General features: G+C 46.9%; 1 protein-coding gene across 2 annotated transcripts in view; it reads right to left on the reverse strand.

Moving 5' to 3' along the window:
- ATP9B (ATPase phospholipid transporting 9B (putative)) overlaps positions 1 to 13,695 on the reverse strand; it is a 534,623-nt gene that overhangs the window by 381,961 nt on the left and 138,967 nt on the right. The gene's annotated exons all lie outside the window — the stretch shown is intronic.

Raw genomic sequence — 13,695 nt, forward strand, 5'->3', positions numbered from 1 at the left:
CCTGCTTGGTCCACAAAAGTTCTTATAAGGACTGGTAACTTGGTATAGGGTGCTACGGTACATAGGCTTGAGTGCGGTACAGTCTGCTGTTCTGTAAGGACCGCTATAGGTCCACAATAGATAGGGTTGACGTGCACCACTGCTGACCGCTCACCTATACTGCAGCAGTCCTTCAGCGGTATAGGGACTGACGTACAGTCTGCTAATCACTAACACACAACCTGCTTGTTCCACAAAAGTTCTTATAAGGACTGGTAACTTGGTATAGGGTGCTACGGTACATAGGCTTGAGTGCGGTACAGTCTGCTGTTCTGTAAGGACCGCTATCGGTCCACAATAGATAGGGTTGACGTGCACCACTGCTGACCGCTGCCCTATACTGCAGCAGTCCTTCAGCGGTATAGGGACTGACGTACAGTCTGCTAAACACTAATACACAACCTGCTTGGTCCACAAAAGTTCTTATAAGGACTGGTAACTTGGTATAGGGTGCTACGGTACATAGGCTTGAGTGCGGTACAGTCTGCTGTTCTGTAAGGACCGCTATAGGTCCACAATAGATAGGGTTGACGTGCACCACTGCTGACCGCTCACCTATACTGCAGCAGTCCTTCAGCGGTATAGGGACTGACGTACAGTCTGCTAATCACTAACACACAACCTGCTTGTTCCACAAAAGTTCTTATAAGGACTGGTAACTTGGTATAGGGTGCTACGGTACATAGGCTTGAGTGCGGTACAGTCTGCTGTTCTGTAAGGACCGCTATCGGTCCACAATAGATAGGGTTGACGTGCACCACTGCTGACCGCTGCCCTATACTGCAGCAGTCCTTCAGCGGTATAGGGACTGACGTACAGTCTGCTAAACACTAATACACAACCTGCTTGGTCCACAAAAGTTCTTATAAGGACTGGTAACTTGGTATAGGGTGCTACGGTACATAGGCTTGAGTGCGGTACAGTCTGCTGTTCTGTAAGGACCGCTATAGGTCCACAATAGATAGGGTTGACGTGCACCACTGCTGACCGCTCACCTATACTGCAGCAGTCCTTCAGCGGTATAGGGACTGACGTACAGTCTGCTAATCACTAACACACAACCTGCTTGTTCCACAAAAGTTCTTATAAGGACTGGTAACTTGGTATAGGGTGCTACGGTACATAGGCTTGAGTGCGGTACAGTCTGCTGTTCTGTAAGGACCGCTATCGGTCCACAATAGATAGGGTTGACGTGCACCACTGCTGACCGCTGCCCTATACTGCAGCAGTCCTTCAGCGGTATAGGGACTGACGTACAGTCTGCTAAACACTAATACACAACCTGCTTGGTCCACAAAAGTTCTTATAAGGACTGGTAACTTGGTATAGGGTGCTACGGTACATAGGCTTGAGTGCGGTACAGTCTGCTGTTCTGTAAGGACCGCTATCGGTCCACAATAGATAGGGTTGACGTGCACCACTGCTGACCGCTGCCCTATACTGCAGCAGTCCTTCAGCGGTATAGGGACTGACGTACAGTCTGCTAAACACTAATACACAACCTGCTTGGTCCACAAAAGTTCTTATAAGGACTGGTAACTTGGTATAGGGTGCTACGGTACATAGGCTTGAGTGCGGTACAGTCTGCTGTTCTGTAAGGACCGCTATCGGTCCACAATAGATAGGGTTGACGTGCACCACTGCTGACCGCTGCCCTATACTGCAGCAGTCCTTCAGCGGTATAGGGACTGACGTACAGTCTGCTAAACACTAATACACAACCTGCTTGGTCCACAAAAGTTCTTATAAGGACTGGTAACTTGGTATAGGGTGCTACGGTACATAGGCTTGAGTGCGGTACAGTCTGCTGTTCTGTAAGGACCGCTATCGGTCCACAATAGATAGGGTTGACGTGCACCACTGCTGACCGCTGCCCTATACTGCAGCAGTCCTTCAGCGGTATAGGGACTGACGTACAGTCTGCTAAACACTAATACACAACCTGCTTGGTCCACAAAAGTTCTTATAAGGACTGGTAACTTGGTATAGGGTGCTACGGTACATAGGCTTGAGTGCGGTACAGTCTGCTGTTCTGTAAGGACCGCTATCGGTCCACAATAGATAGGGTTGACGTGCACCACTGCTGACCGCTGCCCTATACTGCAGCAGTCCTTCAGCGGTATAGGGACTGACGTACAGTCTGCTAAACACTAATACACAACCTGCTTGGTCCACAAAAGTTCTTATAAGGACTGGTAACTTGGTATAGGGTGCTACGGTACATAGGCTTGAGTGCGGTACAGTCTGCTGTTCTGTAAGGACCGCTATCGGTCCACAATAGATAGGGTTGACGTGCACCACTGCTGACCGCTGCCCTATACTGCAGCAGTCCTTCAGCGGTATAGGGACTGACGTACAGTCTGCTAAACACTAATACACAACCTGCTTGGTCCACAAAAGTTCTTATAAGGACTGGTAACTTGGTATAGGGTGCTACGGTACATAGGCTTGAGTGCGGTACAGTCTGCTGTTCTGTAAGGACCGCTATCGGTCCACAATAGATAGGGTTGACGTGCACCACTGCTGACCGCTCACCTATACTGCAGCAGTCCTTCAGCGGTATAGGGACTGACGTACAGTCTGCTAATCACTAACACACAACCTGCTTGTTCCACAAAAGTTCTTATAAGGACTGGTAACTTGGTATAGGGTGCTACGGTACATAGGCTTGAGTGCGGTACAGTCTGCTGTTCTGTAAGGACCGCTATCGGTCCACAATAGATAGGGTTGACGTGCACCACTGCTGACCGCTGCCCTATACTGCAGCAGTCCTTCAGCGGTATAGGGACTGACGTACAGTCTGCTAAACACTAATACACAACCTGCTTGGTCCACAAAAGTTCTTATAAGGACTGGTAACTTGGTATAGGGTGCTACGGTACATAGGCTTGAGTGCGGTACAGTCTGCTGTTCTGTAAGGACCGCTATCGGTCCACAATAGATAGGGTTGACGTGCACCACTGCTGACCGCTGCCCTATACTGCAGCAGTCCTTCAGCGGTATAGGGACTAAGAGTTTTGTCACAGGGTCATTTAAAAAATGACAGGCAGAGGAAGAGGCAGGCCCTTCCGCAGGGGTGGTAGGGGTAGGGCAGGAGCAACAGGCTTGAGCCAAAGTGGGAAGTTGCAGAAGGTGCGTTCAATTACTTTAAAGGATGCACCAGACTTGGTTGAGTGGCTCGCTCAGCCTTACTCTTCTGCACCCTCCTCATCCTCTCGATCTGCACCCTCTTCTTCACTCTCTGCTATGTGCACCCCCAAAGACACTACCACCAACAACACGACCACCACCACCACCACCACATACCTTCCGCTTGAGTCACTGGAATTATTTTCCGATCCATATCAAGAGGACATTTCTGATGCGCAGCCACTCTTGGTATTGGATCAGGAAGAGGAGGTAGCAACAAGCGCTACTCAGCAGTCTGACGCCAGTACCCAGATCAGCCCAAGGAGGAGGTTGGTCCCCGGTGTTGCTGCCTACTCCGAGATCTCTACTTATAGCGGTGGGGAAGGTGACGTTGATGATGACGTGTCTAGTGATGTCACGTGGGTGCCCACAAGAGAGGAAGAGGAGGGGAGTTCAGAGGGAGATATGGACCAGCAGATAGGGAGGAGAAGCAGCAATGACTTACATTGCACAGCAGGGACAAAGCAGACTGCAAATGTATCAGGAGCGAGTCATCGACCATGTACGGTCACATCTGGCGCTCCCAGGACACCGGCACATGGCTCCGCAGTGTGGGCTTTTTTTAACGTGTCCGCTGCTGACAATAGCGTTGCCATCTGCAATCTTTGCAGTCAACGCGTTAGTCGCGGTAAGCCCAATACTCACCTAGGGACGACCGCCTTAAGAAGGCACATGAGCAGCCATCACCGAGCCCAGTGGGAGCAACGGAACACACAAAGCCACACTGCAGGCTCTCACCGTCCAGCCTCGTCTTCTACTTCTCCTTCTCCTCTCTCCTCACAATTGTCCTCCACTCCACCTTCCATCACGCCAAGCTCACATTTTTCTGCAAAAAGGCAGGCTTCCGTGGGCCTAATGTTTGAGCGTAAAAAAATGATGACGCCGGATAACCCTCTTGCCCAACGGTTGGCGGCTGGCTTGTCAGAACTCATAGCCCGCCAACTACTGCCATATAAACTGGTGGACTCGGAGGCCTTTCGCAAATTTGTGGCCATTGGAACACCACAATGGAAGGTCCCAGGAAGGAAGTATTTCTCAGAGAAGGGCATCCCAGAGCTATATGGCCATGTTCAGCGGCAAGTGAATGTATCTCTGGCACACAGTGTCGGTGCCAAGATACATCTGACCACAGACACGTGGTCTAGCAAACACGGGCAGGGAAGGTATATCAGTTTTACTGCCCACTGGGTGAACCTTCTGACGGCCGTCAAGCATGTAACCCGTGGCACCCGTGTAGATTTGGTTTTACCGCCACGGATTGCATGCAGGCCTGACTCTTCTTCTCCTCCTCCTACTCCATCCTCCTCCCTCTCCTCCTCAGCTGCCTCCTCCTTTTCCGCTGCTAGCGTCTCTTCCACTGCACCGCCCAAGCTCCCCAGAACCTATTCCACATGCCAGGTGAGACGTTGCCATGCCGTGCTGCGTCTGTTGTGCCTGGAAGCAAAGAGCCACACTGGCCCGGCACTCCTTTCAGCTTTGCGTTCACAGGCAGATGAGTGGCTAACACCGCTCAATTTGACAGTTGGTAAAGTGGTGTGTGACAACGGTGCCAATCTGCTTAGCGCATTGAAACAGGGCAAAATCACGCACGTGCCGTGCATGGCACACGTCTTAAACTTGGTCGTGCAGCGATTCCTTGTCAAATACCCTGGGGTCCAGGACATCTTGCGGCAGGCAAGGAAAATCTCGGCCCATTTCAGAAGATCTTACACGGCCATGGCTCGCCTTGCTGACATTCAGCGGCGACACCATCTGCCGGTCAGACGTCTTATTTGCGATTGCCCGACGCGATGGAACTCAACCTTCTATATGCTTGATAGGCTGCTCCAGCAGAAACGTGCAGTTAACGTCTACCTGTATGAACTCTGCGAAAGAAACGGTTCTGGGGAGCTGGGTTTTTTTTCACCGCGCCAGTGGCTGCTCATGCGCGACACATGCAGACTTCTGCGGCCATTTGAGGAGATCACCAAACTGGTCAGTCGCAGCCATGGCGCCATCAGTGACATGGTACCTTATGCCTTCTTTCTGGAGCGTGCATTGCGTCGTGTCATTGATCAGGCTGTGGAGGAGCAGGAGCGGGAAGATGAGGAAGTCGCAATGCTGGATGAATTCCCAGGGGGGGGCTACTCTATCTGAGACAAGTCAACAACAGGAGTCTGATGAGGAGTCAGAGGAGGATGGTGCCGGGGCGGATGAGCAGGAGCAAGAAGAGCATGCTTTAAACCTTTCTGGGATCCCTGTTGTGCGAGGATGGGGAGAGGAGAATGAAGAGGACGACATTATCCTGGATGATGAGCAGGAGCCAGGCCACCACACCGCTTCCACTTTAGTGCAAATGGGGGCCTTCATGCTCCAGTGTTTTAATAGGGACCCCCGTATAAAAAGCATGAGGGTCAAGGACCAGTACTGGGTGGCAACGTACTTAGACCCCCGGTACAAACACAAAATGGCGGAAATGTTACCGCCGTCGCAGAGGGCTGTCAGAATGCAGCACTTCCAGGCCTTGCTTCGAGAAATGCTGCATTCTGCTTTTGCGTGCGCTGGCAGAGGAGCAATTCCCACTCCCAGAGAAGGATTTGCGGGTACCAATCCAACAGCGCCTGCAAGAAGAGGCCGGTTTGAAGATGTGTTGGTGACTTCGGATATGAGGTCATTCTTTCAGCCGACCCATCGACAGGTGTCATCCGGATCCAGCATCAGGGAACGCCTAGACCGTCAGGTGTCCGACTACATTGGGTTAACGGCCGATGTGGACGCTCTGAGGAGTGATGAACCCCTAGACTACTGGGTGGGCAGGCTTGACCTCTGGCCAGAGCTTGCCCAATTTGCAATCGAACTGTTGGCTTGCCCCTCATCCAGTGTCCTGTCCGAAAGGACGTTCAGCGCAGCAGGGGGGATTGTGACCGATAAGCGTACTCGCCTAGCTCACCACAGTGTTAACTACCTCACATTTCTAAAAATGAATGAGGCATGGATCTCGGAGGAATTCAACACATGTGACCAGTAGACCATGTATATGTCTATAAACTATTTTTTTAATCAAGCACACAGACCTTCTTAATTCATTTGGCTCACTTCCTTGACCCAAAAAAGCACACCGTACTATATGCCCCTACCCTCCTCTTTGAAGAGGTTGAGCGGTGTCATATTTCTACTGGGGCTGCTTATGATATCCCTGTGCTGTGCTGACTTCCTCCTGGGGGTTCTTATTATGAAGGGATCACACTATCCCTGTGCTGTGCTGACTTCCTCCTGGGGGTTCTTATTATGAGGGGATCACACCATCCCTGTGCTGTGCTGACTTCCTCCTGGGGCTGCTTACGGTGCTGCTGTCAGTGCTGTATGTCACGGTGCTGCTGTCAGCGCTGTATGTCACGGTGCTGCTGTCAGCGCTGTATGTCACGGTGCTGCTGTCAGCGCTGTATGTCACGGTGCTGCTGTCAGCGCTGTATGTCACGGTGCTGCTGTCAGCGCTGTATGTCACGGTGCTGCTGTCAGCGCTGTATGTCACGGTGCTGCTGTCAGCGCTGTATGTCACGGTGCTGCTGTCAGCGCTGTATGTCACGGTGCTGCTGTCAGCGCTGTATGTCACGGTGCTGCTGTCAGCGCTGTATGTCACGGTGCTGCTGTCAGCGCTGTATGTCACGGTGCTGCTGTCAGCGCTGTATGTCACGGTGCTGCTGTCAGCGCTGTATGTCACGGTGCTGCTGTCAGCGCTGTATGTCACGGTGCTGCTGTCAGCGCTGTATGTCACGGTGCTGCTGTCAGCGCTGTATGTCACGGTGCTGCTGTCAGCGCTGTATGTCACGGTGCTGCTGTCAGCGCTGTATGTCACGGTGCTGCTGTCAGATGCCTCTATCACGGTGCATGTGTCATTCCGGTATGTCACGCTGCTGGTGATCATCTCCTGCACCCTCTTCTTTGCCTACCCTGGTCCCTGACCTTCCCTCTCCTCCATTGCCTTCATTAGCTCCATAGTCCTGAATTGTTAGAACAATTTCCCAAATAAAATAAAAATGCTTGTAGTTATCGATCCCAAATTCACCTCATACATGTATTATGTCATTGTCCAGATGGTGGGACTACGTTTTACCCCCTAATAATTACCACGTGGCCGCAAATTCGACATGAAGGTTTGCAAAGTTCGCCTCCCATTGAAGTCAATGGGGCCCGCGGCGAACGTTCGGTTTCGCGAACGTTTGGGTCCGTTCGCATTTCGCTTTCGCGAAACGTCCCGTCGGAAGTTCGTCCATCACTAGTATGGACATATACATATCTAGATCTGAGAGATTTTGGGCTGCAATAAGCACCTGAACGACCACAAAATACAGGGATATATAATGTAATACTGACATATATTCACACACATAGGTTGGACTTTATGGACTTGTGTCCTTTTTCAACCTCATCTAGGTAACTATAGCAGTTTTACTGCTACAGTGCAGCACCAGATCAGGAATATATACGTGATCCAGCTCTTCTGAGTAGGGCACACACATGCGCGCCGCCGGGTCGCTCACACTGTGATCAATCACAACGGGAGTCCAGCTGCGGGTACCTCTACTTGAAGAGAAAGGCAGAACAGTGGCCTTCTATTTAAACAAGGCAGATCGCCGTTCTGTCAGTAAGGAAAGCATGGATTCTATGTTCCTGCAAAACAGGGACATGGATCCATGCCTTCCCCTAGTAAATGCACCTCTCTCACAGTACACAATACAAGCTAGGCACACATTTAACCCTTTGATCACCCCTGTTAACCCCTTCCCAGCCAGTATCAGTACAGTGACCGTGTATAAATTTTTTAGCACCGATCACTATAATAATGTTACTGGTCCCCAAAAAGTGTCAAAAGTGTCAGTTATAGTCCAAATTGTCTGCCGCAATATTGCAGCCCGATATAAGTCACTGATCGCCACCATTACTATTAAAAAATAAATAAAAATATCACATAGTTTGTAGACGCTATAAATTTTGCGCAAATTAACGTACGCTTATTAGGAATTTTTTTTCCCAAAAATATGTAGTAGAATACATATTGGCCTAAACTTATGAAGAAATTCGATTTTTTTTTATTGTATATGTTTTATAGCAGAAAGTAAAAAAAATTGTTTTCTTTTTTTTTTTTCTTCAAAGTTGCCATTCTTTTTTGTTTATATCGCAAAAAATAAAAAGACGCAGGATGATCAAATATCACCAAAGGAAAGTTCTATTTGTGAGAAAAAAAGGACATACATTTTATTTGGGTAAAGTGTCGCACGACTGCGCAATTGTCAGTTAAAGTAGCACAGTGCCATAGTGCAAAAAATGGCCTGGTAAATCGGAGGTCGAGTGGTTAAGCCTAGTACATGGTGTTCATTTTTTTTTTTCAACAAAGTGGGCTGAATGAAAAAAAAAAAAAAAAAGAGCTCAGGAGGAGATTCGGTACTTACAATTCAATGCTAATAGAGTGATCTCCCCCGCTCAACTATTGTGTTCTGACAGGAGAACGCCGGGGACGTGTCCATTCCCCCCGCCAGAACACACCTGTCAGCATTCTTAGCCATTGGCTGAGAGTGCTGATAGGATGCCGATTGGCAGACCCTTTTTGTTCATGCCCCTTCGACAGAAACCAGTCGAACAGGCTGATGCCATCTGATATATGACCCGTGTGTACAGCCATTTAGTTTGTGAACATTAATAAGAAGTCTGGGCTCCCTTGGTGAGTCCCTTTGACAGCTGACACCGCATCCTGAAAGGAATAACAGTCTAGTTTAAAAGGAGAAAGACTTTCCTGAATTCCAGTGCAGGGCTAGTCAGGCACCAGGTCAGAGATTTCCCAGCCTTGGGACACTAGTGAAACTGAGCAAACATGACTGACCTTAAATGAGGCAACCATGAGGCCCAATACCCTCATGTATGCTCAGACCACTGAAAGCTTTTGAGAGCATATGTTCCAGATATGAGCTCAGAGGGTCAACCATTCTTCCCACTGAAGAAACACTGAAGTCTAGGCCTAGGTACTCCTAAGTAGTGGATTGGGGTCAATGCAGATTTCCATAGGTTGGATATCTACTTAAAGCTCTGAAGTATCTGTATCATCTGCTGCACACTGGCTGCCAACATCTTGATCTTCAAAAGAAAGTTGTCCTGGTAACTGATAATGTGGATTCCCTGAGAGAAAAGCATGCTGCCCTTGGTAAAGATATGAGTTGCATGGATAGGCCAAAGCCAAAAGGAAGATCCTCAAGTTGAAAATGCTGCTCAGCCAACATAAACTGCATAAACCGATGATGCAGGGAAAAAATGGGAATATGTAAATATGCATTTTTGATGTCTATCAATTCTAGAAATTCTCCTTGTGTACAATGATGCAATTACAGACCAGGCACATAGATTTCAAATGCCCTGAGCCTAGGTAGCTGAAAAGGTCGGAATATATAAACCACTTGTGGGAGTGGGGGAGCCCCTTTTATTGTGAGGTGGTCTTGGCTCTAGATTTGACTTGCTTAGATGTCCAGGACTTGTGATCAAACTGAGTGGAGGATGTGGCTGTTGTGGAGGTCTGGGAGGCATAAAAAAACTCTTACAAAAATGCAAAATTGAAAGAAATTGCCATGAACATCTTCGCTTTAATCTTACTAGGGTGTGATCTGTCCATGACTTCCTTAATAAAGGTGTCTAGAGGCTTTCCAAGGAGTCATTCTTTGTCAGACGTAATGCTTTCTAAATGTTTCTTACTTGAGGTGATTACAGTCATATTAGTGCACTTGTTACAAAAGCAATTGGGTACTATCTGTGATCCTTTTTTTATCTGCACTAACATCCAAAATTTCAGGACAAGCTTTCGGGGTGTAACCCCCTCTTCAAGGTCAAAAGAGTGCTGATACACAAAGTTTTAGCAGAATGTTAATAAGACAATCTCGGAGGAAAGAAAAAAAAAAACACACACACACAGATACACAGAAATGGTCATTTTGTGAGATAAGGCAGGAAGAGAGCTATGGAATGGGAGGGGGGAAGAGTCACAAAGGGGAGGAAGGTCGCAAAACTGCTGTGTTGTGATTTTGAAAGATAAAGTCCACATTTAATTTATCACCTTTTGCATGAAATAGAATTATCATTCTTTGTTCAAAAGTTTTCCTTCCTGAACTAGTTTTGAAGTTCCCTTTAAGAACCAAAACATTTAGTGTGTACTGGTTGTGAGAAATGTTTCTTAAAAACAGCATCTCAGCAGGCCAATTCCACAGCAAGAGGATCCTATGCATTTGTACTCACATGAGTGCAAGGTAAGAATTTTGACAAAAGCAGTTTGTCAAACTGTCCACTCAATAGTGCAAGGCTACTAGGAAGAGTGCCAGTTTTTGGATAACTGAAGGATATGTCAGGATTGCTTGGGGTTGCTTGTCTTGCAATTGACCTAGGGCAGTGATGGCGAACCTTGGCACCCCAGATGTTTTGGAACTACATTTCCCATAATGCTCTTGCACTCTGCAGTGTAGTTGAGCATCATGGGAAATGTATTTCCAAAACATCTGGGATGCCAAGGTTCACCATCACTGACCTAGGCTGTTTGAGTTTGGCAAACCACCACAGAAACCACCAATGGTTGCATGGCAAAGCTCGACCGAGCAAAAGAGGCTTTGAGGAGGGCTTCAAATCTTTTTTGACCACTGGGTCTTTGAAGACTAAGACATCCTCAATAAGAACTGTAAGGCTGGCCATACATTATACAATTTTCTTCTATAGATTTCCTTTAGATTTACCAAAACCATATAATATGAGGTCAAATCTGAACACTTTCAGTTTGTGTGCAATCAGGCAGGCCCTTGTACTACACAGTTGAAGGACAATCTAAAGGAAATTGAATAAGAAAATTGTATGGTGTATGCCCAGCTTAAGAGATTGGTTGACACAGGAAACACCATAACAGACACTTTCCACTTTTCATTTTATTCTAGGCCTTTTCCACTGAGTATTGCCTAGGAGGTGTATACACTTTTTGTCTGGCCATGGCCCGTTTTCATCTAGAACAAAGGACCTAGAAGGTTTCTTAGTCTTTGGAAGAGATTAGTGCACATACTAGTGACCTTAGGTCTAGCAGGTGATGAAGGCTCAAGTTTCAAACAGGAGCGCACCTCACTAACCAGAAACATAATGGTTCTTTTCAGTTTAGCAGTGATTAAGAGTTACTGCCCATTCTGCCGGGAGTTGTTCTCAGAATTCAAGGATTCACCTTCCAGGATTCACTGCTGCAATGGATAAGTCAGACAATGACTCAGTAAGGTACTCATGCTTGCGGCATTTACACTATGGGGGTTATTTACTAAAGGAAAATCCACTTTTCACTGCAAGTGCACTAAAAGTGCACTTGGAAGTAAAGTCGCTGTAGATCCAAGGGGGACATGCAAGGAAAATTTTAAAAAAATAATAATAATTTTAGCTTGCACATGATTGGATGATGAAATCAGCAGAGCTTCTACTCATTTCAGATCTACCCCTTAGATTTAGAGTGACTGCAATCAAAGTGCACTTTCAGTGCACTTGCAGTGCAAAGTGGATTTGCCTTTAGTAAATAATGCTGTGTGTGTCTTGCGGTCACTATCAGAGCAGAGGAACTTTCCTCATCAGGTCTGCCAAGGAAGCTATTTTCTCCCTAGTTAAACAAAAAGAGGAATGGGGATAACCGTATAGATAACGTGGGGGAACCGAGGGGTAGAAACTGTGGTCCAAAGGCCCAGGTGCAGAATTTTTAGAGGAATTCTGAATACCCTCCTCATGGCTCTGTACACCTTGTGTGCTGGTGTGCCCCCATCTAATTTCCTTTCTGTCTAACATGTGCCTTGAGGGTGGATGATCCTTTGAGGGATACTCACAAACATGATTAGTGCAGAGACAGTTGTTGGAGTCATGGGGCAGTCATCCTGCGTCCCATGACTAAAGGCTGTTGACTTAGATCACAATCCAGAGCTGTTCTGTGCTTGTTATGCACTAACGATGGTGCTTGGAGTCAGGGAGAAGGCTGAGAATCCCCCTACAGAGGGCAGAAGCAAGCAAATAGAACAGGCAATTTCCCTCCAGAATATGTCACAGGGGTTACTTCACAATCTCCCTAGCATGCCTGGCCACAACAAACCATTTAAAATGGTGTATGCTAAGCCATGGCTGCTACAAACTATTCAAATGTATTTTCACCTGGGAGCAGGCCATGATACACCACTCCCATCCCAAGGTACTCCCGCTACTCTCTACAGCAGGGTACTAGCTCCTTCCTAGGGTAAAACCAACCAGAACCAAGCATATTGTTCAATCATCCAGTAGAATCAGAAATTACAAGCCAGAAATGTGTTTTCAGTAGAGAGATGATTGCTGAGTGTGGGAAGGTTTATATTAGCTATCCTAACCACGTTGTTTGCCAGTGTCCTCATCTGGAGATGGCAGAATATAAACCATGATCAAGACTTAAATGAGCTTGTGTCATCTACTGTATGATTAATAAATGGAATTTACTATTTAACAGGCACCATAAGGGCTCATTCTCACCAGCAGGTAGTTGCTGGTGTACACTATGAAGGGAACAGTGCAGATGTGTTGTAATAAAGCACAAATTGCATTGTGTATGACTTGAGACTGCATTGGGCAAGGCTGCCCAGTGCAACCCAACACATACTGTGTAAACGGGTCCTAAAATGGCAACTTATGCTTTCATCTTTGCTCAGGTACTGTCCTAGCCCGTCAAAATGCTGATAAAGGATTAGATACACCCAGTCCTGACAGAATGCAGTGCTTGGTGTCTGATAAACCTGATGCTAATCCTGAGCATTACCACCCCCATCACAGGTATTTGCACAAGAACATGACGTGTGCTATTTCAGATGTGTTGAACTGGTTCACATGAGCTTTCAGCCTGTTACCCCAAATAACTATATGTATTTGTATAGCCACTACAGCCACCGTAGATATTCTGGCAACCAGAAATTGAAATGTCTGAGATTTTAAACTGCAATGCAGTAACTTCTGGATCTCAGCTTTAGGAAAACCCCAAATATTCTAAAAAAAAACTTACATATATAATTGCTTTACAACTATTGCTTCCTTGAAAAAGGACAATCATAAAGCATCAGTAAACCATGATTTTAATAGCGTAAACCTTTAAGGGTAATAAAGCTACAACACTAGTTGTCATGCTAGTAAATACCCTTCCAGTACTCGAGAATGCCAACATCCTTGGGGATTACCAAAATAACATTTTAATACTTCCATGGTTGAGAGTTTGCCTGTCTCCTTCTGCAAGTTTTTTTTTTGTTTGTTTTTTCATATTTTGGCCTATCATTATGATGGAAAGTTTTACAAGCCAACAAGAACCTGCAGTAGGAAGCAGACAAGTACTCAAGACATAGAAAGCTTTCAAATTTTACATTTTTGAGTACACTGGACCCTAGAAATGGAATGCAAAGGTATTTTTGCCGAAGCCTGTTCAGTAACCTATGT

The sequence above is a fragment of the Lithobates pipiens genome, unplaced genomic scaffold, assembly GCF_037356315.1.
Source record: "Lithobates pipiens isolate NorthernLeopardFrog02 unplaced genomic scaffold, aLitPip1_a1.2 Scaffold_19, whole genome shotgun sequence".
Taxonomy (NCBI): domain Eukaryota; kingdom Metazoa; phylum Chordata; class Amphibia; order Anura; family Ranidae; genus Lithobates; species Lithobates pipiens.